Genomic DNA, 27,253 nt, shown 5'->3' with positions numbered 1-27,253 from the left:
AGCGCGTCGCGCCACACCCGGAACACCGTCTGTGTGACTGCTGGGAGTCTTTTGCGGAGTGCCCCCGAGTATAATATCGTATGTAGCGTGTGCGGGTCCATAAGGTATCTCTCTAGGGCGTAAGTCGGGTCGCCGCGATCCCCATACCACCACTCATTGAGGACCAGCAGGTGCGATGCTTGATAATACGACAGAACGTCGGAGGCCGCCAAACCCCCACAGTACGTCGAGAGGAAACACGTGCGGAGCGCCACCCTCACTGCCCCTCCCGTCCATAAGAACCGGCCCAACGCTGAATCCACCTGCCGAAACCACTGCCGCGGTATCGGGTATGGATAATTTTGAAGCTGATAAAGGAGGCGAGGTAAGGCCACCATCTTAAAGATGGCCGAGCGTCCATATACATTCAGCGGCATCCTGGACCATATTTGCATGTCCGATCGTATTCTATCCCACACGGGTAGAACATTGCGGGACCACGACACTCCTGGCACGTCCGTCAAGAAGACACCTAGATATTTAAGGCCTCCCTCCGCCTCCTGCAGGGCCGAAGCCCAAGGACCCAAGGTACCACTATCTCCCAGGACCCACAATTTGGACTTCTGTACGTTCAGTGTGAGGCTGGACACGTCGCCGAAGATACGCATTATGTCTAAGACTCTGGGACCGGATCTGTTCAGGTCCGTAAGAAAGAAAAGCACATCATCGGCATAAAGCGCGATCCTGTCAGTCGGTCCACCCACCCATTCCACTCCACGCAGCTGTGCATCCATCCTCACCCAGGCCGCCAGCGGCTCCATCGCTAATGCAAACAGGTAGGGCGAGAGGGGGCACCCCTGCCGCGTGCCCCGGCCTATCAGAAAGGAACCGGACACCGCACCCGCAACCCGCACCGCCGCTGTCAAGTCAGTATAGAGTAAGTGAATATAGGACAGAAAACGGGGGCCTAGGTTGAGACGTAGAAGCAGCGCCCGAAGATATGGCCAGCTCAGGGAATCAAACGCCCTATCAATATCTGCCAGTAATAGGGCCGCCGGGATATCAGCCGCTCGCGCCGCTTCCACCACCAATTGCGCCCTGCGAATATTGTGTCTAGTCGCCCTGTGGGGCATAAAGCCGCCCTGGTCTGGATGGACTAGATCCGATATGTAGGGGCAAAGGCGTTTCGCCAAGGCTTTCGATAAAATTTTCGCTTCGAAGTTCAGCAAGGAAATTGGACGATATGACTCAGGGCGATCCGGCGGCCGCCCAGGTTTGCAAAAAACGACCACCTCTGCATGTCGCCAGTCCGCCGGAAGGCATCCGCATTCCAGAGCCGCCTCTAGTGCCTTCCTATAGCGCATCCCCAGTTGAAGGTGAAACAATTTCATAAATTTGCAGGGGAAACCGTTAGGCCCAGGGGCCTTTCCAGCGTTCAGTTCACCCAGAGCCTCTCCCAGTTCCTCCGCAGACAAGGGGAGGTCCAGTCGGGCTCGGCCCTCATCCGAAAGCGCCCGAGGCGGGAGATCAGCCAGGAACTTGTCAATGTCCTCCGCCGCTAAAGACTCTCTAGGCGCATATTGCGTCTCATAGTAGCGAGCAAAGGTCTCAGCCAGGACCTCCGGATCAGTGATAGGGCTTCCCGCGTCGTCCCGGAGTCCAGGCAAGGACTGGGCTTGAAAGGTACCCTGGCACAGCCTGTAGAGCATCGAGCCGGACTTATCCCCCCATTGACAAATTCTACTCTGCATAGCCAGCCAGGTGTGGCGGGCTTCATCTAACAGTAAGGAATGATACATTTGTTGGAGATAAAGCAGTTGCCCCACCGCCGCGCCACTCTCTCCCGACGTGCAGTCGGCCTCCTGGTTACTAACCCGAGTCGCCGCCTCCGCTATGGCCCGCCCGCGGGTCCTACGATTTGCCGCGCACCACGCTATATCTACGCCTCTGAGCAACGGCTTTAGAGCCTCCCACAAGGTCATGGCGTCCGTATCAGGACCGTCGTTTTCGGTCAGGTAGTGCGCTATAGCCTCCCTCGTGTGCGATCGGTAATCATCGCGCTGTAAGTGCCACGTAGCAAGGCGCCAACGGAATGGCTGTCTCTTCGTGCACAAAAGTAGTGTCAATGACACCGGGGAGTGATCCGACAGTCCCCTTGGGAGTATTGCGGTAGAACCCACTCGCCCTATCCAGGGCTGGGGGACAAAAAGGTAGTCAAGACGAGAGAAGGATTTGTGAACAGCCGACACATACGTGTATTCTCGCTCACATGCATGCTGATAACGCCAAGCATCCACCCAACCCAGCCCCCGCACCAGTGTGCTCAGTTTTGTCGAAGCCTCAGGCAACTGATCACCCCCGGGCCTACAGCGATCCAGCCTCCCATTCATCACGTCATTCCAGTCACCTCCTACGATTGTTAACACATGCGGGATTTCGGCCCATATATCAAACAGCCGCTCCAAAAGGGCATCCTGCAGCCGGGGCGGCGCATAGACACTGCCAAACACCACAGGCTCCTCCCCCACCCTTCCTTTGACCAAGGCAAACCTGCCATGCGCATCCAGCCACTGCGTTTCATGCGAATAGTTCACACGACGGTGTATCAATATCGCAACTCCCCTAGAGCCCCTCGTAAACCCTGCATGGAACACCTGATCATAACCATATCTACGTAAGCTAAGGGTTTTTGTACCCATGAGATGGGTTTCCTGGAGAAGCAGAACATCCGCCTTTTCTTTCTTCCCCAGACGCAAAACTGCTCCCCTCTTAATTCTGTCAAGCACCCCTCTTACATTCCAGCTCAAAATGCGCAACGAAGCTCATGGGGGTTCCGCCCCCTGTCCGTCAGTCGCCATCAGGGGGCCAAAACTTTGGTTCGTCGGGCAACCAAGGCCACATACAGACTCTTATCATCCTCCAGACACTCACAAACACCGTGCTCACCCCAGGCCCACCCCCTCCCACAACTCCCCCCCTACCCCCCAACCCCCTACCCGTCCCCCCGCCAACCCCCCCAGACCCCAAACTATACCAACAACCCCCCCTCCAGCCCCCCACCCCATACCTCAGCAACATTGAAGTACCTGTCGCGGTGTAGGCGATCCCAGACCCCCAACGGGAGGTCGGAGATGCACAACACCAATGGATCCTTCCCAACTACCCACTAAGTGTCTAACTACCCTCTACCCAACGTGGGAACGAACTCCGGGAAAAGACCCGCTCTATCTCGAGCGCCTCCCGACCCATGATCCACCCACAGATCCCTATGCATTACGCAGTAGTCCAGATGGCTAGTCCGATGTTCGGATCCGTCTGACCTGCACCTCTATGCACCTTCACGGCCCCATGAGCCTGAAACATCTATTAGGGCCAGTACATCCCAGGGACTCAAGACTTCAAGGGGGAAGAATCCGTCGCCTCTGTGTCCTCCACCGTCTTCTCCCGGGAAGGCGGGCGCTTCTTGGAGCGCGCTCTCCAGTTACTCCTGCTGCGTGACCTGCGGGGCACCTTCTTGAGTTCCGACGTGGAGGACGAATCCGAGCCCCTCCTCGGAGGGGTGTGCACCTTGACCCGCACCGTCTCGTCCGTCCATTCAAATACATCCTCCGGAGAGTTGAAGAATTGAGTGCGAGATTGAAACACCACCCGCAAGCGGGCCGGGTAGAGCAGGGCATACGGAATTTTCAACTCACGAAGGCGTGCTTTCGCTGCCGTGAAGGATTGTCGTTGTTGTTGGACCAGTCTGGTGTAGTCCGGGAAAATCAGGATTTTGTGGTTTTCAAACATGAGGGGGTCCTGAGCGCGGGCCTGACGTAGGATGGTGTCCCTGTCGTGATAGTTGAGCAGTTTGGCTATCACAGCCCGGGGGCGAGCCCCAGTGGGCGGCTTCGGAATCAAGGCCCGGTGGGCCCGCTCGATGATGAAGCAGCGCGAAAGGGATTCCGGCGGAAGCCACCCCTCCAGCCACGGAGTCAAAAAGGCCTCCATATTCCCCTTCTCGCAATCCTCCGGAAAGCCCACAAAGCGCAGGTTATTTCTTCTGGCCCGTCCTTCCGCGTCCTCCACTCGCATCGCCAGGCCCTTTTGGATTCCCTCCATGGCAGCTACCTTCTTCTTGAGGACCACTACGTCGTCCTCTACCTCCGTAATCCTGGTCTCGGTTTCTGTGATGCGGGCAACAGCGTTGCGCAAATCCTGTCGCAGCAGGGTAACATCCGCCCCGACTGCACCGATCTTCGCGTCCAGCATATCTCTAGATTGCGTGATGGCCGTCATTAGCGCCGCATTATCTGGTCCCGAGCTCTGTTGTCCTCCTGTGGCTCCCGCACCCCCACTCGGCCCCGCAAATTTATCCATCGGGCTCTGCTTGGAAGAGCCACCGCTGTTGTTCCCTCTAGTCATAGTGCTCGTGGGGCTCACGCTCGTTTACCGGGAATGGCGGGGTACAGAGACAGCCCCAACCGAACTCGTAGCGTCCAAGAATAGCACCCCAAGCAGGCCCAGCGCACTGTTCCACTGGAGGTGTCCCACACCACCGCACAACCAAGAGTCAAGCCACCTTAGGAGGGCCCCGTGGCGGGGGCAGGGTATCTGAGCGTGGCTGTGCCCACCAACACAGGAGATGCCGAAGCCAGCCCCGGCCCCTTTTCGTGGCACCCGGCAAAGACGGCCGGCAGCAATCCACTAGTGCCCAAGAGTGCCGTCGTATTAGGCCAATGACCCCCACCGCGGTCCGGCCCGACCGCCGAGCAATTGGCAGTGCCTCGCTGGTGCCCCTGGCACAGAGGGCTGGAGCAGGATCAATTGGAGGTGGGGGGGGGGTGAGGGTTGTTGGTGCTACAATGGATAGTAGCGAGAGAGCGGATGGCTGCCGTCTCTCAACGCTCCGAGGGCCACAGTCCCCGCGGTCCGACTCGGCCGCCGAACGGGCCAGGCACCTCCGCAAGAGCGTCCCCTCCCCCACCAGGCCGCGCACCACGCGGCTCCCCCTTACCGCACCGTAGGAGTCTGGTCGCTGGTCCCACCGCCGGAAGGTCGCCGACACCACTCTCTCCACGCCAGGTGTGCTGTGTCGCGGCTCCACAGGTCGCGTGGGCGGGGCGGCTCCCCACACCCCAGCCGGTCCGGCGTCGCCTCACTTCCGGGCGGGGCACCCACAAATCCAGGCCCCGGCTCCGGTGCCCGATGTAGGCCGCACCGCGGTCTCTGTTCTGCGCTGCCGGAGGCGGCAGAGATTACGCCAACGGGGTCCCAAAGTCGCCGTCAAGCCGTCTCCCCCAGTTCCCTCGGACAGCCGCTCACTGCAGGGTGGACAGAGGTCGGGGCAACGCAGGATATGTGGAAGGATTACTGGCGGCGGGACGGAGCTCGCTCAAGCTACGTCCGCCATGCTCGCCGTGTTGGCCACCTTCTTCTTGTCAACGATATTTTTGATGGTCGATATTCTGTCCCTCGATATTATTTCAGTGATCCTCTTAAACCATCACCAAACTCTCGGACATCACTGACCTACTTCATCCATCACTGTACTCTCAGACATCACTGACCCTCTTCAGTCAACACCACACACTCGGACATCACTGACTTACTTCAACTATCACCGTTCTCATAGACATCACTGACCCTCTTCAACCATCACCACACACTCAGAGATTGCTGACCCTCTTCAGCCATCACTGCATACTCAGCCATCACTGACTCTCTTAAACCATCACCGCACTCTCAGACACCACTAATCTACTTCAACCATCACTGTACTCTCAGGCATCACTGACCCTCTTCAACCATCACCACACTCTCGGACATCACTGACCTACTTCAACCATCACCGTTCTCATAGACATCACTGACCCTCTTAAACCCTCACCACACTCTCAGATATTGCTGACCCTCTTCAACCATCACTGCATACTGAGCCATCACTGACACCCTCTTAAACCATCACTGCACTCTCAGACACAACTAACCTACTTCAACCATCACTGTACTCTCAGACATCACTGCCCCTCTTCAACCATCACTGTACTCTCAGACATCACTGAGCCTCTTCAACCATCACCACACTCTCGGACATCACTGACCCTCTTCAACCATCACCTCACACCTCGCCCCAACTTTCCCTTATCTCATGGAACATCACAGGGATTAGCAAAATCTCCAAGGAAAAACATACACAGGATTATCTAGCTAGTGGGGACATATTGTGCTTCCAGGCCACATGGGCCATGATCAGCACCCCCCTGGCAGGGTGCTATGAGTTTCATGTAGCAGCTACCAAGCATAACATCTTTGGCCAGCCATCTGGAGGACTCTCTGTCTTTTTCAAACATGCCTGCAGACTCGAAGCCACGGATATACAAACCAGAACACCAGAGTCCCAAGTCCTACTGATTAAAGGCCAGAATCTTAATTCTCAACACCCACGCCTCCTGCTCATAAACTGTTATATCAACCCAGCACAGACTAACATGAAATAATTCATGGATTCCCTGGCAAGCAAATTAGATGACCTTCTAACCAAATATAAATCTCATCTAGTAATCATATCAGGGAATTTTACCTGAGGGATTTAGATAAAATGAAAACCACATCTAGGCGCAGGGGTCGGCCGAACACTTTGCCACCTTCTTAAAAAGCATAAACTAAGCTCAACCCACTCATTAAAGGAATCTGACTTTCCATCCTGGTGCCCGAAACCAACTTTCAGTGAAATCATCACAGCCAGCCTGGGAGATTTTGAAGTCGATGACAGAGTCGAAAGGGATTATAGACCTCTGAGGGCCATGAGACAACTAGCAGAACCCACAGTAATCACCTTCCAAGCAATAGGTGAAACTACAAGAGATGAGAGGCACAAGGTTCTCCAAAGAATAAAATGGTCGGCAAAAAGTACTAGCATGGGTGGAGGAAGGTCAGCATGGCACATATCCGCCAAATCAAGTCTCAGCAATAAGCAACTAGGAGAACCTCATAGGAGAACTCCAACTAAACCTGGGGAATGCACAAAACCAGTGTTCGAGCAACAAACCCTTAACGACTCCTAGAGGTCCCAACCATTCAAATGATATATTCAAGTGCAAACGAGCTATACGAAGGGCCTTGGAAGACAAGAAAACAGGGGGCAATCCAACTGATGACGGTTCCATCGCAGCCTTGAGGCCAGCTTATAAAAATAAAGTATGGGAGTACAAAAGGGAACATATAAAAAAGGAATGGCTCAAGGTGTTCTCCCTGATGAAAGAGAAGAACCACTCTGGGCTGTGGAGGCATATCAATCAGCTGAGCAATCGAGGAGCATCTAAAGAGAACGAGGTAGCGGAACGAGACTGGATATACTACGTACAACAACTGTACTCGACAGACCCTCTCGACAAAGGAACCACTGAATTGAACAGCTCTGTAGTAGGGAACGGCATGCCCCCAGATATATCAATAAAAGACGATGCGATCATCAAGATTATCAAGAAAATGAGGAACGACGGAGTACCAGGGCCAAATAGGATCCCCCGGCACCAGTATTTAAAACAGAACTGGTTTCCTGGGCAGCAATTTTAACTCTGCTTTTTATTTACACTTTTATGACAGCAAGGACGCCGGACTCCTGGAGGGGTTCTATACTCTTTCCCATCTTCAAGATAGGCGACCACTGCAATCCATCAAATTAATAGGCTTGCCGCTCTTCTCGATCTAGAAGCGAAAGCATACGCTCGAATACTCTTGAAGGACTTGGAGTCATGGGCAAAAGAAAAAGGCATAAATCAATTTTATCAAACAGGTTTACGGTTATACTTTTCCAATTATGGACAGCATTATAGTGCTGGCACACTTATCCACACAGGCGGTTAAGAAGACAAGCCCACCATTATTTTGCTGCTTCATTGACTGTAGCACCACATTCCACAAGGTGGACCACAGAAGATTAACGGTGAAAATAACCACCTGGGGCACTCCACCCAAACTATTAATGGCAATAACCTCACGATATGTAGGGACTTGGGTTCAGGTCAAAACAAGGCCTAATACAGTGACCTCCTAAATTTCTACAAATAACTGGATCAAGCAGAGCTGTGTATTGGCCCCCCTTCTCTTCAATCTCTACATCCCAGACTTGGAGGCCACCCTGCAAGGTTCTTAGCTTAGTAGCTCCAAGGCTGAACAGGGTGAGACTCCCTGTCTTGCAATATGCAGATGATACAGTAATAATGGACCGCACTAGAGCGGGCCTCCAGAGAGGCCTACATGCACTGGACAGCTATAACCAGGATAACCACCTACTGGTTAATCACAGTAAGACCAAGGTAGTTGTGTTTGGGAAACTTCAACACAAAAGACAAGCTGACTGGTATCTGGAGAACTGCAAATTGGAACAGTAATAGCCTACAACTACCTCTGGTCTGGTTTTCAGAAAAAGCTAACTCAAACACCCACCAAAAACACCTTAGCACCAAGGCCAACAGTGTCATCCACTCATTGAAACAACTGGGCCATCACCTGTTAAGCCCATCTGCAGAGCCAATACTGAGAGTCATATAGGCAAAACTGATACCGGCCATCAGTTACAGCCATTTGGCCGTCCCAGGAGCACTGGATAGGTTTTTAATCGCAACCCAAAACAAGGCATATAAATCAGTGCTGCTTGTAACACAGCAAGCCAGAAAATCAAGGCTGAGACTGGAGCTCAGCCTTGAAGGGCCAAGTCTGACATCCCTGGGTGGTCTAATAAAGCTTTACATCAGGATACTGAGGGCATCAGAGGATTCTCTTCAACATCAACTGAGGTTTGTTTTCGAGGAGGAAGGCTCCGTCTGGCACATCAATCTTGGTCAGCTATTGCCAGCCTGAGAAATGATGCAGTTAATCTGCATCTACCTGACATTCCCCTATCCGCTTGCAAAAAAGCAGTGAATGAGCAGGTACTGATAACATCGTTTGAAAAAGATATTGCAACCCTCCGTCCTAGCCCGCTTACAGAGTCACTGGATAAAACATCCATCTTTGGGAAAGGCTCAGCTCTACTTATGTGAGGCTTTGACTATACAGGTCCAGAGGAAAATACCCTACTGTTGTGTTCCAGCTTATTCACGCCTGCGGCGCAACCGGCGTGCAGCGTAACCCTCATGTGACCTGTTTAATAAAAGAGGTCTCCGCACGCACGTACGCCAGTTGGCAACGAGGTGCAGAGCCACCAAGAGTTCCCCAGTGTCCGTGTGCTTCCTTTCTAAACACATATTGCCACGTGTTAGGCCCGTTGCATCCCAGGTGCCCCCTGAGCGTAGATTGCCCCGACACAACAGCTGGCGACGAGGGTGGGGGTGCCCTCGCTGTGTGTGTTGCATCTGCCCTGCTGAGGCGGCCACGAGCTCTGCCATCGGCTCGCGGCACTCGTGCCCTACAGCCCGCACGTGGTGCGGCCACGCGACTGAGAACCAATTCGGGGACCCCGGTGGCAGCGGCGACGTCAGGTGAGCCGCCATGCCCCGCATGTGCGCCCGCTCAATCAGCGCCACCTCCCACGTCCTCGTGCCTCTTCTCGGAGCGGCGCTCCAGGGACATAGAGCTACGGTACATCTACCGGCTCCTCTCGTGCCCTGACAGCCGAGCCCCGAGCAGCGCCGCATACCGGCAGGCAGCCGATGCGTGAAGCGCGCTGCCAGGCGAAACTGCGAGGAGGCTTTGCAAGACCCCGGCCACGCCCATTACACCTCCGTGCAAGACGCGCATGGCCTCCTGAGGTTCGGGCTTCGTCCCCAGGCCCGCGGCAGGGTGAGGGGAGTGCCGAGTGTCCCGCGAGAGGAGGGGGAAGAGCCCCACGTGGCGGTGCTGACCCTGAACACAGGGGGAAAGACCTACAAGCACCAGAGCCCTGCAAGACGACCGAATAATAACCTCAGGGACAATACACAGGGGAGGAACAGCGCTAAACTACAGAACCAGCACGCAGAATCCCAACCAAGCATATCACTGTGGCACAAGAACATACAGGCCGCCTCCACTTGCAAAATCTGTGTGTTTCGTTACTCTAGGGCCCAACCATCTGCGATTGCCAACAAGCACTGGCACCTGCAAGGAAAACTGAAGACAAGAGAAACAGGGAACAACAATAAAGGTGCCGTGTTCATCCAACACACCGCACACCTTCACCACAGACATGGCCACGAAACCCCCAATTGAGCCATTCCTGGTGGAGGGCTCGCCTTCCTCGCTGGCCCCAAAATGGAAGGACTGGGTAGATCGATTGTTAATCTTCTTCGAAGCCACCAAGGTCCACAAAGACCAGAAAAGGGCCATGGTTCTTCACCTAGGAGGGAAGGATGTTCACAATATCGCCGAAACTCTAGTGGAGGTACCGCCAAAAAATCACCACTCACTCATAAATGCGCTGAACGCCTACTTTGAGCCCATGGCCAATCAGGACTATGAGAGGTTCATATTCAGGCAAGCACGACAGCTGCCGGAAGAGTCACTGGACACGTACCATGCACGGTTGAAAAGCCTATCGTCAACCTGTGGGTTTGCGGCGCCACTGAGGAAATAAGGGGACAGATCATCCAGGGATGCGCGTCTGCCAAACTCCGGGAACGCATCCTAGAAGAGTCGGGGAAACCCCTGGCGGACATTCTAACTTTAGGTCGAACCAAAGAGCTGTCGAAGACCCGAGCAGCCTATATGGAGGCCGCCCTCCAAGCGCCGGGGAAGGCTGAACCGGTCAACAAAGTAACCGTCAAGTCACCCACGAAGTGGAACAAGAAAAACACGGGGGCTGCCGTGGGAACGACGGGAAAGACCTGTGGGTACTGTGGGGGAACACCCCATCCGGCAGCGGAGTGCCCGGCCAAGGGGAAGCGATGCTCCGGCTGTGGTCGGTTCAATCACTTCGAGAAAGTCTGCCGATCCAAAAAGTATCGCAAACCTCGGCAGGTGGTGAATGCTGTGCCCGAAGGAAACCCCAGTCAAAGTGACATGGACGATGACGAGGAGGATGAGAGGATCGTACATAAGGTGCACATGATTGGCACCGCAACCCGCCAAGCCAGTCGACTGCCTCAGTGTGGTATCCGGGTGGGTGGACAGGAGCTCATAGCCGTGGTAGACACAGGTGCGACCATTAACCTCATGGCCGCCACCCTTTATCAGACACTAGACCCACCACCGATTCTGAGTCCAACACCCATTATTGTGTTTGCATATGGACAAGACACCCCTCTCAGGATCCAAGGAAAGTTCAAAACATCCATCCCGCATGGAGACCAATCCATCACCACCAACATCTTCGTGTCCGAGATGGGCAAGGCATGCTGCTTGGGTGTCGGGCAGATGAGGACCTGGGAGTAGTCAAGTTTGCGTTTGGAGTGCACCAGGAGTCAATTCAACAGCTCATAGCAGAATTCTCCAACATTTTCAAGGGCATTGGAAAGTTCACGGGGAACAAAGTACACCTCCACATCGACCACACCGTTCAGCCGGTAGCACTAAGGCATCGCCGCATCGCCTTCCACCTCAGACCTCTCGTAGAAGAGGAGCTCAAGAAGCTGGAAGCGGCAGGAATAATAGAAAAGGTGACAGGCCCCACTCCCTGGGTTTCACCCATAGTGGTCACACGGAAACTGAAGCAACCCGGTGCCGTACGGATTTGTGTGGAAATGCGCCTCCCCAACGCTGCTATCAAGCGGGAGCGCCATATAACGCCCACAATCGATGATCTTATAGGAGAAATGGCGGGAGCCAGCTGGTTCTCAAAGCTAGACTTGCGCTCCGGATATCACCAACTGGTGCTCGATGAAGAGTCACGCAACATCACGACCTTCTCGACCCACGTAGGACTCCGGAGGTACATTCGCCTCAGTTTTGGTGTATCTAGCGCGGCCGAGGTATTCCAAAATGTCATACAAGAACTGATTGCGGACATACCAGGTGTGATAAACGTCAGTGATGATATCATGATACACGCCCGCACCATACAGGAGCACAACAACCGGCTAGCGCAGGTGTTCCGGAAGCTAAGGGGAGCCGGTCTCACATTGCATCGGGAAAAGTGTGAATTCTTGAAAAGGAGACTGCAGTTCTTTGGATACACTTTCTCCACGGAAGGGGTCGACCCGGATCCGGATCCGGACAATGTAAAGGACATCAAGGAAGCTGCTCCCCCCACCACAGTCACAGAGGTCCGCAGTTTTCTGGGGATGGTGAACTACTGTGGGAGGTTCATCCGGGACCTCGCCAACCTCACACTCCCGCTGAGAGAACTCACAAAAGACAACACACCCTGGAGATGGGGGCCAGAACAGATGAAAGCATTCCAAGAGATCAAAGGAGCTCTGTCAGACGCCACAACACTGGCATTTTTCGACCCCCGGAAGCTAACGCTTGTAGCCATGGATGGTGGTCCTGTAGGACTGGGAGCTGTCCTGATGCAACGGCAACGAGCCGAGGAAGACTGACCCCGGTGGCCTTTGCCAGCCGTCCCTTACTGAGACTGAACAACGATATTCTCAAATCGAGAAAGAGGCAATAGCGATCCACTGGGGGTGCCGGCACTTCCACCTGTATGTGTAAGGGAAGCCATTTGTAGTAGCCACCAATCACAAGCCATTGGTTGCTCTCTTCTCAGGGACCTCCACAAAATCTCCACCTCGCATCGAGAAGTGGATGCTCCAACTTCAAGACTACAACTGCCAAGTGGAGTACCAACCTGGGTCCAGGAACCCCGCAGATTACCTTTCACGGCACCCGCGAGCTGCCACTCGAGAAGAAATGGAGGATGCGGCAGATACCGAAGCATAGGTGAGGTGCCCGATGCCCATATCGCTGGAAAGTATTGCGGAGGCCACCCGGAAGGACGACTGCCTACAGAGGGCCCGAATGGCGCTACAGAAGGGGAACTGGCACCGAGCCAAGGAGGAATGGAAAATACTGACGCCGGAAGCGCAGTGCATCATGGAGAGCCTTCATCATGTGAGGGCGGAACTGAACGAAGACGACACTGGATGCCTGTAAAGAGGTCACCGACTGGTAATACCCTCATCTCTAACAGCTCAAGTGGTACAACTGGCCCATGTCGGTCATCAAGGGATGGTCAAAACAAAATCTTGTTTATGGACCAAGGTGTGGTTTCCACTCATGGATGACCTTGTGGAAGCCACGGTGAGATCATGTGCAGCTTGTCAGCTCACTGGGGATGCCCCGCGGGAGGCACCAGTCATAGCCGAACCCCGGCCACGACATCCATGGGAATGTGTCAGCCTGGACTTTGGCAGTCTCCCAGACGGGCGACACACCATGGTAGCCATAGACGATCATTCCAAATACCCGAAAGTAGAAATAGTGTCCACCACCAGCGCCACGGAAGTCATTCCCAAAATAGAAAAGATAGTGGCCGCTCATGGGGTGATGAAAGAACTACGCACGGACAATGGCCCTCCGTTTCAGGGACAAGAACTGGCCAGCTACCTCAGTGCCCTGGGAATCCGACATCGCAGAAACACTCCTTAATGGCCACAGGCCAATGGCGAAGTGGAGCGCTTCATGCGAACCCTCAATAAGGTGATAAGGATTGCTCACGACAAAGGACAATCGTTGGAGCTAGCGATCTTCATGTTTCTTTGAAGCTACCGACAGACACCACACACAACCACTGGAGTTGCACCAGGACATGTTCTCATGGGGCGAGTGGTTACGGATTCCATCCCGCATCATCCCCACTGGAAGCCAGACACATCCGATGAAGACCAGATTCAGGCCAAACGGCAGAGAGCCTATGCCCAAGCCAGCCAGCGCAGGAGGGCCAAAGCCTCCCAGATCTCCCGAGGAGACCTAGTATTGCTGAAGAATTGTGTCACCAGTGGGAAGTTCAGACTGATATATGAAAAGAAGCCATGGAAGGTGATTAGCGTGAAAGGACCATGCGTCATAGCGACCCGAGGCCGAGAGACTGTGACTCGTAATGTGTCCCACTTCAAGTGGTATCATCCTGAAACTGGAGTGGTTGCCGCGCCTGAGTCTCCAGAGATCCTGGCACCATCAAGCCCAGTGAGTGTCAGTGCCCCGACATCCAGAGGTTGCCACTCAGGGGAAAAGTCTCAGGAGTCGACAAGTGACGATGGTGGTCGCACCGAAGAGTCGGAAGAAGTCAGTGCTGAGCGGAGCGGAGATGACTCTGTCGCCCACGACAACGAACCATCATCCCCGGCTGGGGGTGGTGTCCCGCCAGCCAGAGGGGTCTCTCAATATCGGCTGCGGATGAACCCCAAGCCATCCTGCCGTCTACGGGACTATTTCACGTAAGACTGTTCCACTGCATACTTAAGTGAATCTCAGAGACTGAATGTGATTATTTGTGATACTACTTTTTCTTGGGTACTTTGTGCCTTTTCAATGTTTTTCTTTTTGTGTTTGGGGAGGAATGTTGTGTTCCAGCTTATTCACGCCTGCGGCGCAACAGGCATGCATCGTAACCCTCACGTGACCTGTTTAATAAAAGATGTCTCTTCCCGCATGTACGCTAGTTGGCAACGACGTGCAGAGCCACCAAGAGTTCCCCAGTGTCCGTGTGCTTCCTTTCTAAACACATATTGCCACGTGTTAGGCCCGTTGCATCCCAGGTGCCCCCTGAGCGTAGATTGCCCCGAGACAACACCCTACATGCGACTAACCGTGTTATGCATCACAGACTTTAATCCAGCTTGGGATCGCAAGCGGGAAAATTCTTTGTGTAGGCTAAGCTCCTACTTTAAAGAATCTTGGCTCCACCTCCTGTGCTGTTGCCCCAAACTGAAAGACGAGCGTCGGTGCCTACTTCGCCTGATACTCCACGCAAAGAGTGAGGACTTGCAGGAACACTTCGGTCTTGTGCTTCACTGAATCAACAATAGGGTAAAAGTGAATATATTTCTATATACACCCGTTTCTGCTCTAATTTTTATGCAGGTTTCTTTCATTTATGATTTCCGATCTGCATGATAATCAATGATTTCTCTTGTGATTTTTTACATAAAGAAACTATATATTGATATTAGTTATTGAAAGTTATCAATGAGAAAAGGCAATCATTAGTTTGGCCTGGAAATTCAATTGTAAAAATAATTTAACTAGATTCTAATTAAATCCCTTGAAGGCACATTTACCCTATTGTTTCATTTTGCCCGAGCCCTCATGGGTAGATTTGGTTGCCCCTTTTTGTACAATCACTGAATCCACAGCAAATAATCTAGCCAGACTGGGGAAATGTATGCACTTAATCAGGACTGCTATCAATGAGGCGCTACAAACTCAAGCTCTCCCCCTGATAGGCTAACAATTATGCATACCTACCAGCATGGTGCACCTTACTCCATGAAAAGGGTAGCATGGTGGGTCTACGTTAGGTTTTAAGGAGGAACCCCTCCAGGGCGACCATCTTCTTTTATCCATGGTTTAACTTACTAAACCTGACTTTTATGCTATAACACCCATTTGTCCCATTACACAAGTGAGTACAATTAACATCTAGAACTAGAACTAGCACATGCGAGTCAGGGGACTATCGCTGCTCCAAGGACTAAGACATTGGAGGGGTGGGGTGAGGGGTCAGGGGAACTGTTTTAAATATTCTATTACAGTTATGATTTTAATTAATTGAACACTCAATAAAATAATGATAATAAGGGTACCATCACCGCACACTCAAACATCGCTAGCCCTCTTCAACCATCACCACACTCTCAGACATAACAGACCACTTCAACCATCCCCGCCCCTCTTCAACCATCGCAGTACTCTCAAACATCACTGACCCTCTTCAACCATCACCGCACTCTCAAACATCACTGACCCACTTTAACCATCACCACACACTCAGACCTTACTGACCCTTTTCTACCATCACCACACTCTTAGATATCAATGACCCGCTTCAACCATTACTGCACTTTCAGACATTGCTGACCCACTTCAACCATCACCGTCGTCTCAGACATCACTTACCCTCTCCAATCATCGTTGCACTCTCAGACATCACTGACCCTCTTCACCCATCACCACACACTCAGTCATTACTGGCCCTCTTCAATCATTACTGCACTCTCAGCCATCACTGGCCCTCTTCAACCATCACTGCACACCCAAACATGGCTGACCCACTTCAACCATTGAAGAACCGGGTTATTTAAGACCCGGCGGCGCCAGGGGCACGACCAAAGTCTTCGGGTATCACCTGTCTTAGAATACAGAGACACGGAAACTTCTTGGTGGCGCCAAAGATCAAATTTATTGGCTGCAGCCAGTAACAGAAGTCCTAGAAGTCAACACGGTATGAATTCTCAGGAGACTGCTCAATTTTACAAAGCAAGCCATCCCTTTTTATGCCAAAAATCACATTCCAGACAAATACCTTACATTTACAAACTGTCCAATCACATACATCCAGATCAGAGGTATCGCATGACGGTAAAACCCACTTTTCAGTTGCCCAGCCTATCATCAATTACCGGTCGAACCCAACATTCTTCATCAGACAAGTCGAACTGACCCATAATAAAAACGGGCACATCCCCATCGTAAATAGACCATAAAGAAAGAAGCAGAAACAGGTGTGAGTAAGATAAGACATATTTGTGTGCAATAAAGGCTTATGATGTCCTGTGTCTTTGATCCTCAATCTTGATCAGCTACTGGGAAAGGAACTGGCCTAACAAGTTTGGCTTCAGGCAAGAAGGTCCGTTCGCTCGGGTCATTCAGAAGTCAGCTAAAGTGTACGTGTGCTAAAGGCTCGTTCAGTCGTAGTCATCGGCCTATGTGAGGGCAACCACAAAATGGCTGCCATACACAAAATGGAACCCAAGGGTTGAGAACGAATCCCTAAATACGTAGTGAATCCATCGGTGTAACGTGACGAAAACACTCATACTTGTCGTACTGACTGGTTACGGTTCGCTAATATCAAATTCGTAACGAAACCATGACCTTTATGAAACGGGTTCAGAATTCACGGAACCTCAGACCTCCTTTTGCCCTTACATAGGCAATAACCTACACTCACGTCAATCTGAATCCAGGTCTATATTCATCAGATCATCAAGATGTTGCTGAAGCATAATCCTATTACTTAGTACCTCCCTTGGGACAGGTCTCCTTGCACACGTAGTAGCACAAAGGCCACATATAGCAGGAGCGCACTGTACACAAAGACAGAACAGGAAAAGAATCGCTAAAGCCATCCCAATGATCATCAGAATCTTCCATCCCCAGGTGGATAACAGTTCCCAGAACCATCCCATCAACGACCAATCTCCTTTATCCTTGTGTATAGATTCGGAGATCTTATGTAACTTGGAAATGGCCTGGTATACAGTCAGTCAGTCATTATACTTTTATTCGACACATGTATCATAAAAAGTACAAACATACAATAAATACGTAAATATAAAAAGCCATTTCATCGTTTAAACATTTTAAAAAGATACATATGAAAATCATGTAGGAATGTTGACTGAGGACACATTATTTAACAGCTTTAACCTAGTGATCCAGGCACATGATAAAAACTTTGCAACCCCACAAACAGTAACCATACAGGAAGTATTGGAGATGATGATACGTAGGGCTGATTTGTAATCCCTGACTCCAAGGTTCTTTAATACAGGTTTTAACCATTTGTTCCTAGCTAGGGTATATGCTTTACAGGCAAAGAAGAAGTAGCCTAATGATTCTTCTGGGCTGGTACAGCCTGGACACTTTAAATCCTCTTTCCTCCTTCTACTCCATCTAGACGTGAAATTTTAAGGGGCAATGTACCATGTCTAAATTTCAGGTAAAGTGTTCTATCCCGGGGAATCTGGATAAAATCCAAAAACAATTCTAGCTTTGTATTACACTTATGGGTCAAAAAGTTCTCAGTTAATTGTCCCCAATTTGGGTTGTGTAAAACCTTAGCCTCTATCCAGTCCCAATATAGTTTTTTTACCATTTGTTTTGGTGGGGGGGTTTGGGAGGCCCATGCATCGCTTAAACCCACGCTAGCTGTAAGTTGTTTTAAAACATTTAGCCACTTGATCTTGCCTGAAGTGTTTAGTTTTAATATTTCATCCAACACTGTAGCATAATTGGCTAATTCGGGAGTCCTCCTTAAACGTACCCAGTATAAAAGAGGACGTAGCTGAACGATGTCCCGAATAGACCTCCTACCCAAATCTGCAAATAGAGGTTTTAATGGGGTAGAAGTTGGGAGCGAAACCAAGTCTCTCATGAACTTGTTCTCAGTTAGGGCATGGGTATTAATATTCTCAATGCCCCATATTTCTGAGCCATAGACCGCTGAGGCTATTGCTTTCCCCTCATAGACTGACAGAGCGGGGGCTATTGGCCTGCTCACTGAGAGACGCTGGTTCTTTAAAATAGTGCCGGAAACTCTTTTGAGGTTTAAAATCATTTTGCTTATATGGGGTTCCCATTTCATATTATTATGAATTCTAACACCAAGGTAGTCAAACTCTTCCACCACCTCAAGGGGAGATCCATTCAAAAACAGGTGTATGTTCCTATGGTTTCTCTTGGCGGTCATAACCATTAGTTTAGTTTTTGTAGTGTTTATTGTGAGTCCCCGTTCCTGACAAAAAACACTAAAGCGATCAAGAAGAATTTGGAGACCTTTGGGGGTTTTTGATAACAGAATGGTGTCGTCGGCAAAGAGAAGCGATGGTGTTTTCTCCCCGGCTATAATAGGGGCATCTGCCGGTATCTCTTGCAGATGTTTCACCACTCCATTTATGAAGAGAGAAAACAGGGTGGGGGCCATCACGCACCCCTGCCGCACCCCTCTGTTGACAGGAATACTCTTTGTTAGTTGTCCCTGCGTCCCCCACCGAATCCTGGCATAAGTACCCTCGTGTAATTTAATAATAAGTTGTAACAAATAAGGTGGGAAACCCATATCCAATAAAACATCCCATAATTTGGCTCGGGTATTACGTCAAATGCAGTTTTTAAGTCTATAAAGGCCAGGTAAAGACTCCCTCTGGCTATTGACACTGTTTTCCAAAAAACTGCACAAAATCTAAAAACCTGATCAATTGCTCCTACATTACTTCTGAATCCTGCCTGGAAGTGGGACAAGATATTATCTTCCATTAACCAGCACTCAATCCGATTTATAATGACCCTGCCAACTACTTTTTGAATGGCATCAATTAAACTAATTGGTCTGTAGTTGGCAGGGTCCTCTCTCTCACCCTTTTTAAAAATAGTGACAACTTCGGCGCCTTTCCACGAGTCGGGTACTTGGTGGCCGGACTGAATAAGATTCATAATATTTGCAATGAAATCGGCCCAGACCGTGGGGTCATGCAACAGTAAGTCCATCCGGGCCAGGGGCCTTACCCGGGGTTATTTTGTGGATAGCATCCTGAACTTCGCGGGGCGTAAACAACTCATTTATAGTGTCACCATTTGATTGGACAAAACAGCCAGTATCTAGTACTGGGGGGGCTGGCACAACTTCCTGGTTACCTTCGCCATATAATTTAGAAAAATGGCAGTGCCATTGGCACTCAGTGATGTGATTTGGGATAGGCTCAGCACCACGTCTGTCAAGAATATTTATAAATTTCCAGAATGCGGTGGCGTTTTTCCCATGAGCCGCTTCCTTTAATGCCTGCCAATGTTCCTCTTCCCAATCTTTTTTGGCTTTCGCAATGCTGATGCGGTAGTCTTGTCTTGCAATTCTGGCAGCTAATGTATCCTTATTTTTTATGGCCAAGGAAATGGCTTTTCTTTTTTCCTTACAAGAAACTGTGTACCAAGGGTTACCCTTCCTTTGGGTGTGTTTAATCAGTTGGCGTCCCTTAGTTTTTTTGAGAAAAAACGTACTGATCTCCCCTATTAAGTTCTTGTACTTAACTGCTGTCGTGGACCCCCGAGAATGTAGAGGTGTTTGGTAAACTGATGACAAGACACTCGAAGCAGCCAAAACTAAAGCTTTAATATTGTCAAGTATCCCTTCATCACACCTGACTATATTCCATTTAAGCCTGCGGTTGCAATTGGAGGGAACTAATTCTTTGGTGATCAACTCATTGGGAACATTTATGCGAATATTGTCACCCCAAAACATACCCATACAAAGGGGATTGTGATCGCTATCAATCCTCTGACAGACCTCCATATCAACAAGGTTAACCCATGACCAAACATCTAGAAGGATGTAATCAATCCGTGAGGAACAGCCTATTCGGTTAAAGGTCATTGCGCCCATACGATCTGATGTAGTGCGACCATTTAGGGCCCATAGGTCGTGGGCAGACACCAGGACGTTTAGCTGAATAGCTCTGGCAGACCACTTCTTAATTGGGGCCAATGTTAAAGATGGAATGAACTGGTTCCCTAGTTTATTATGAGAACCCAAGAGGTCCTCCTCATCCAGGGGCTCGAAGGTGCAGTTAAAATCACCCCCCACTAGTACTAAGGATTTGGGGGGGAGGGAGGATAGCCTATTATCTAACAACTCCAATGTGGGTGAAGATTGACCCCCTGGTAGACCTCTGGCATAAACACAGAAAAGATCCAAGACATTTCTGCCAGACTGACTTTTAACAGTGATGTGCAGTATGTCATTGGAGGGGATATGTTTAACAGTGACTTCACAATTCAAATCTATCCTTACCCAGATCAGTAAACCTCCCGATGGACGCCCCTTCCCTCATTGAATTGCAGGGACAAAAAATGTAGAGTAGCCATGCTTATGTTCTGGCTGGACGCACCAGGTTTCTTGGAACATACAAATATGATAATCCTCTAAGAAATTATTCCAAGCAGGGTTAGACAGATTTTTCTTTAAGCCTGCTATGTTCCAAGACAGGATTTTGATAGGGGAGGGGGGCGATGGAGGGTTTTTTGATGGTATTAAGATATCCATATCCCCTGCCTTTGTGGCTAGACTGATGCTATCTAGGTTGGGTAGTTCCTCTATGGTATTGGGAATAAGACCAAAGCCTGGGGGAGTAAATACCCCTCGCTCGTTGGAAACTTCAGGGGACTGAGGTGATGGTCAGTCCACCCCTTCCAACCCACTGAAACGGTTGTAGCAGGGGAATAAGGGATAATTAAGCTGTGGACCCCACCCTTCTCCACTCAACTGAGAATCACCCATCCAATGATGCCCCTTCCTCCTATGGACTAGATTCCAACCTTCCTCAGCAGCCATTCCCCACTTTTGGGGGTTCTGATGGGTGGGTTTAACGCTCCCATTACTCCCTCTCTCTGGCCCTTTATTTGCCGGCCTCAACCAACTCCATCTAGCATCCTCATGGGCCTCGTGAGCATAAAAAAAAGACAGTGGTTTAGCTGATACCACCGACTTATTGTCACACGGAGGAAAAGAGCAAATAAATTCCGCCAATCGTGGGTCCTCAAACGTGATAACGACACAATCACCCTTTATACTTTTCTTCTTCCCACCTACCCAAGGGGCCCAGAAGGGCACAGAGGTGGACGTGGGCAGCTCAGGAATGCCAGTCAGAACAACCACAAACGGGCATGCATCAGGTGGTAGATTGATGCTTCGTCGTGTGTTGGTTTTTCTGGGCTGTGGCTGGGGGATGATAGAGGCTGGAATACTAGGGACCTTTCTCTTCACAACGCTCGGACATGTGGAGGTTGGGGGTTTATTGGTACTCTTTGTGTTGTTCACCAGCTGTGGAGTATTAAGCAAGCTGGTTGAAGGTACCAAGGTAGCCCCCGTGGGTGGATTTTTAGTACTGGGCACATTGTTGGAAACAGACGATGTTGCCACAGAGGTATGAGGGCCGGGGTTAATTAACTTGGGGTCTTGCAGCGAAAGAATAGTATCAAGTTGGTGTTCAATGTTGGCAAGCCTAGTCTCCAAGGGCAGGAGCAGTGATTTGATCAGAGTGGACATAGAATTCATTAAGGAATCAAGCCCTCCCTCCGAAGTAATTGAAGAATCATTGCTTCCGCTAATATCCAGGATACTAGCCAAGCTGCTGTCATGCGTAGTGTCATCTGGAACTCCCAGTGATAATAAATGGGGGGTGGAGTCCAACATGTCAGACTCAAGTTGGTCAATAGGGGCCTGCAAAATCCCTTCATCCGCCATCTCAACACCCAAATTAGCCTCCCCTACATTTGGGCCCATAGCCTCTTGTGAGATTATAGCAGGATTATCAGTTGGAAGGTTTGTTAGATTTAAAGCTAGCATAGTAACATCAGAACCACCCACATATAAAGGGTCATTATCACGATGAATTACTGCCACAGTTGCTACTGATTTGTTTAAATGGGGATTGGCAGTAGCTGGTGTACTCATAGGGGGAGGATTAATAGGTAATGGTAAAAGGCAGGTAACCGGAGTTTGGTCATCAACCAGCTGGCCAGTGGAAAGAGCAGAATTATGTGTTCCTTGAAGCGGGGAATGGATTAAAGCAATGTTGCCAAGCGATGACCTTTTCGCATGAGCAAGATCCATCGAAACCCTCCTTTCCATGAGAGAAATTCCCTGATCAATCAGAGAATTAGTACGCGAAATAAAATTATCTAGAGTGCCAATAACTTTTTTGGTTTTATCATTTCCAGCTCTCTGGCTCCGAGTTTTACGAGTGGACATCACTAGAAGGGGGGGAACTGCCTAGAGATAAAAGACAAATACTAACCAAGACCCCGGTAACCAGATAACACACAAATGGATAACACGGAAGCCTAGATATTGTGGAAAAGTAAATTTTGCCATGTTCTGTGTCCCTACGCCTCATCCATCATATGTTATGTGTGCATGACCAATATGCATATGTTATTCCCCATTTCTGATTGAAGACGCAATTACAGTTGTGTCCACCTCTAATATGTTAGTTTCCAGTCCTCGTGAATACTACGAATATCAGGCCTATGTAAGTAATGTTGCCACGTTTCTCAGTGTGCACGTTATTCAATTATAAAGTCCCCGTTTCCAGGCCTCAAAAGGGCCCGGACCACAGATTCAGCTCCTGTCTCCTGAAAGCCTCGCTGAGGAGCGATACAGCCCCCACCTGTATCCTCGACCCTTCACTTACTTCCTGCCTTGCAGTGCCCGGTGCACCCCGGCTCTGCCTCTGAGTCTGCCAAAAGTATGTTATAGTTCCTGCTATCAGTTCAGTCCTCCTCCTCTGCATTCCTAAGCTACTGAACTGCATCAATAGTTTCCGTCATTGTCTAGCCTTCTCGTCTCCACGTTAGAGAAATACTGTATTTAATGGTCATTTAATATTCTTCACGCACTACATGTAGAATAATGCATGGTCCAGTCTTAGAATCAAGTTAGCTTTTCCCCTCATGACTTCTAGTTTATATCAACATGTTCCCTAAACATTAGATACCAGATAGGGTTTAGGTACATGTCGCTCCGACCCTCCAGACTCTAGTCTCTGCTCCTAGAACAGAGTTCGTAGCCCCCAGTTTCTCCTAGTAACACGTCATTGCTAGTTTTCGCGCACCATTAGGTTAGAGGTCCCGGCTCCTTAGGTAGCCCCCTCCAATGTTTCCGCCCATTCATGACATATTCTGTTACGTTTTGCATCACATGTCTAAGTAAACTCCCAGTTACACCTCTTATTACTGTTATCTCTCGCGACTGCTACGCGTCACGCCTTCTACTCCACCCACTGTTACGCCTATTGCAATGTAATGCTATGTGTTTGCGCTATGTATATAAGTCAATGTTTTGTTATTAAATGTTAGCGCGCTCATCCCAGACCTAGCCCCGGCAGCTGCCGGGCCTTATTGTCCTATTCCCATGCAGGTTGTCCTGATCCTGTCCTTATGCTGTAATAAACCTGCAGAAACTCCTACTACCTCGAATCTTGACTCTTATTTATTGAGCTATCTGTTATGCTATAAGTCTAGTCAAAAATAGGGTATTATTTATTTATTTACCACATAATGGCGCCCGAATAGGGACTTGCCCTTTCCCCACGCGTCGGTGAAGCCACGCCGACCCCCTGACCCTCTGCAGTCGTGACGGAACCATACTGGCCAAGTGCAGATATTTCTGCTTCAAGTATCCCTCAGGCCCACGGAGGAGACGGAGGAGGCGGTCCAGCATCCGAACGAGACGGTGGAGGAACGCGGCGAGTCCCGACCAGAGCCCAAGCCGAGAGTCCAAGGTCCGAGGTATCCGGAGGTCCACCCGTAACTGAAGTCCGAAGTCCGAAGTTCGTCGTCGTAGTCCAGTCCCGTCCGAGGCCTTCCGTTCCGTGCTGCCCGGTGAGTACCATTGCTGGGGTAGTGTCTAGACAGGGTCAGTCTAAATTGACTCCTGGTCCGTGGGTTGGTGGTACCCAAGCCCACAAACGAAGTGTTCACCTAGGTGGATACGGGTCTTGATGCGTTCCTTTATGGGACCGGTATGTTCCGTACTGTTACAGCAGTGCATCCAGTAACTCTAGTCTGTTCCGTTCTCGAGAATTCTGTTCTGTTTTCAGTATTTTCAGGTAGTATTCTGTTCGAACTGTTATTTATAATGTTGTTTAATGTATTTCCAATGTCGTGGTATGCCTGAATTGTTTTCCCAATTGTTATTGTTTTTCGTGTATTGTATTGTGTTCCGATTCAAGTTTAGAATGCCGCTCTTTTCCAAGTTACGTCAGTTAAAAACTAGAAAGGGTCTGCTGGAAGCAGCAGTTCCTGTTCCGCCTAGGGACAGTCCAGGTCACTTTATGTATCAGAAACATGGCATAAGCGCCATATTGTATCTAGATTTATGGGTAGAGTATACCAAACAGTTAGAAGAAAAGTATAGATGGCCCGTATCGGGTACATGGGATGCCGAATGTATCATGCGAGTAGAAGAAGCATTATGGAAAAAGAAAGCCAGACAGTCACAGAAAGATGCCATCGAGTTATGGCGTAAGGAAGCGCATAGAAGAACGGAAAAGGAAGTCAGAAAGTCAGAGTTAAGTAGAGAATCCCAAGAACGAGCCCAAGAAAGAGAATTAATCGAGATAGGTGAACAAGTTAAAGCCGAACAGTCAGACAGACAGAGGCATGCCCTCATTAAGGGTATGTATCCTCTCCTTGCCGAAGGCTTGCCAAAAGCGACCCCAGAGGCACCCAGTAATTTCCCGCCACCATTAGTTCCGACCAAGCTACGTCACAAACCGACCGCAGCTGATATTTTTATTTCGTCCTATTTGGACGACACAGTTCCAGAATATGCAAATCCAGTTCGCGCTCCACCAGTCCCTGTAAATCAGGCACTTCCCGTTCCTCCAGACACCGGAGTACCTGTTACGGTACCCCCGGGTCAGTCTGCCATACAAGTTCAGCCCACGTTACAATTACCGACCCTGCAAGCACGAAGAATGTCAGTCGACGATTCTAGTCTAGGGGCCGCAGGAGGAGGTCCTCCTCAAACCCCGCCGCCTCACAAGCGTTTATCAGCACTCGAATTACATGCTCAAGCATCACAGCGTACTCCTAAAAGTAATAAGTCTGTTACAGAAATCAGACAAGCCCTTGCCGAATGTGTCTATGACACAGTCCCAGGCGAGTATAATATGGTTTTATATTCCGTACGCGTAAGAAGGGTGACCGAGTATCTAGTCACCTTACCAAATATGAAAGAAGATCTAGACAGAATATATCGTTTCATCCGTACAGGGGATGATCCAGAAAGTATAGGCGAGATTATGTCTCAAAGGAAAGCCGAGATTCAGCTCATGATACTAAAGTTCCTGATCAATTGTTTAATAAGAGAACAAGATTACCCGTCTAAAGATCCCGCCGAAATGAGAATCCTGACAAGGTGGAGTGATAATATAGCCGAGGGTAAGCACAAGACCATTAGTGCCATGGAAAGTATGTACAAGAAAATTCGTAAAGAAATAATAAGGTTACACGAACAGCGTAAAACAGCACAAGTAAGCGAGAAAGAAAGTGTCTCTGATCCTGAAGAGGAAGACGAGAATCCCGCCAGAATAGCGTATGTAGGAAAATCCAGATTTCCAGATCGCCATTCACGTCCAGAACCCAAGTCTATTTTTCATCATCCAGCACCAGAACGAGGTTCTCTAGAACAAGTATTTCAAGCTACAGATCACATCCTTAAATCACGAGTCGGTTATAGCGAATTAAGTACCATGCACGAACAAGAACTAGCCCGATCAGCAGTCCGATGGATTACTGATTCTACCACTTTTCCAGACGAAATAGTGGCACAAATGTTTCTGAAACTGCCCCCAGCCGAGCAACGACTGGTGGGTATGTATATGATCCAGCACCTCATTACCCTGTATGAGGGTCAACATTCTGATCCAGGCCCGTTACACGATATCCTGAACGAGTTACTCCAGTACAGATGGAGGGGTCTAGGTACCGATTTAATTAGTGTCATTCTAGAACAGCGCCACAAGTATAGAACGTTCCTGAACCCGCATTTTGTTCATGTCTCACCCCCGGAAAGTAAACCATTCTACATAGACAGACAGAATCCGCTACGAGAAGTCCACCCAGTCCAAGGGGCGGGTGGCGTAATGCAACGAGTGTTTGTATACACTCCGATATCAAAGATGGAACTTCTTGAAATGAAGAAATTAATTCCCTGTCATGACAAAGATCCAGCAGGGTTCCATAGAGAATTAAAAGACATGCTCCGTATGGGAGAATACACGTACCCCGATATCATTAAAATGTTAAAAGTCCTGCTACCCGCAGGGGTGTATGAAAAGTTAAAGGAAAAAGAATGGGAGGTGGGAGAGAAAAAGATCGATTGGGCAGCTCTAGAAGCTGAAGACAAGGCACGAGTACCAGGTACCGGTCTTGGAGATAAATGTAAAGAATTACCAGAATTATTGATTCAAGTTTTACCCAGATTATTGACAACTAGGAAAGAAGACTGGGATGCAATCTCAGCCTGTAAACAGAAACAAGAAGAGGATATTAGTGATTTTTATTCTAGATTCGAAAAATGTTTCAGTATTAACAGTGGTCTCAAGACAAGTAGTGAGTCATACCCTCATCTTTTCGTTACCAAATTAGTCGAGAATTCAAGTCCACAAATTAAAAATCGAGTTTTGAAAGTCGAAAGCACCTGGCAAGCAAATACTCCGTCCCAGATGCTCCAGATGCTCCAGTATCACCAGAATAGAATCAGAGAAGAGCAAGAACACGAAAGAAAACGTATGAAAGACACAAAAATGAAAGTGCTAGTTGCACAATCTATTCCTCACGACAGTCAGAAGAGGGGTCCGAATCAAGCCAGTCATCCTGCGGCTCCCGTTAAAGGGAACTGCAACTATTGTAAACAGCCAGGTCATTT

The sequence above is a fragment of the Lissotriton helveticus genome, chromosome 2_1 (assembly GCF_964261635.1).
Source record: "Lissotriton helveticus chromosome 2_1, aLisHel1.1, whole genome shotgun sequence".
Classification (NCBI taxonomy): Eukaryota; Metazoa; Chordata; class Amphibia; order Caudata; family Salamandridae; genus Lissotriton; species Lissotriton helveticus.
This window is presented reverse-complemented; position numbering follows the sequence as displayed.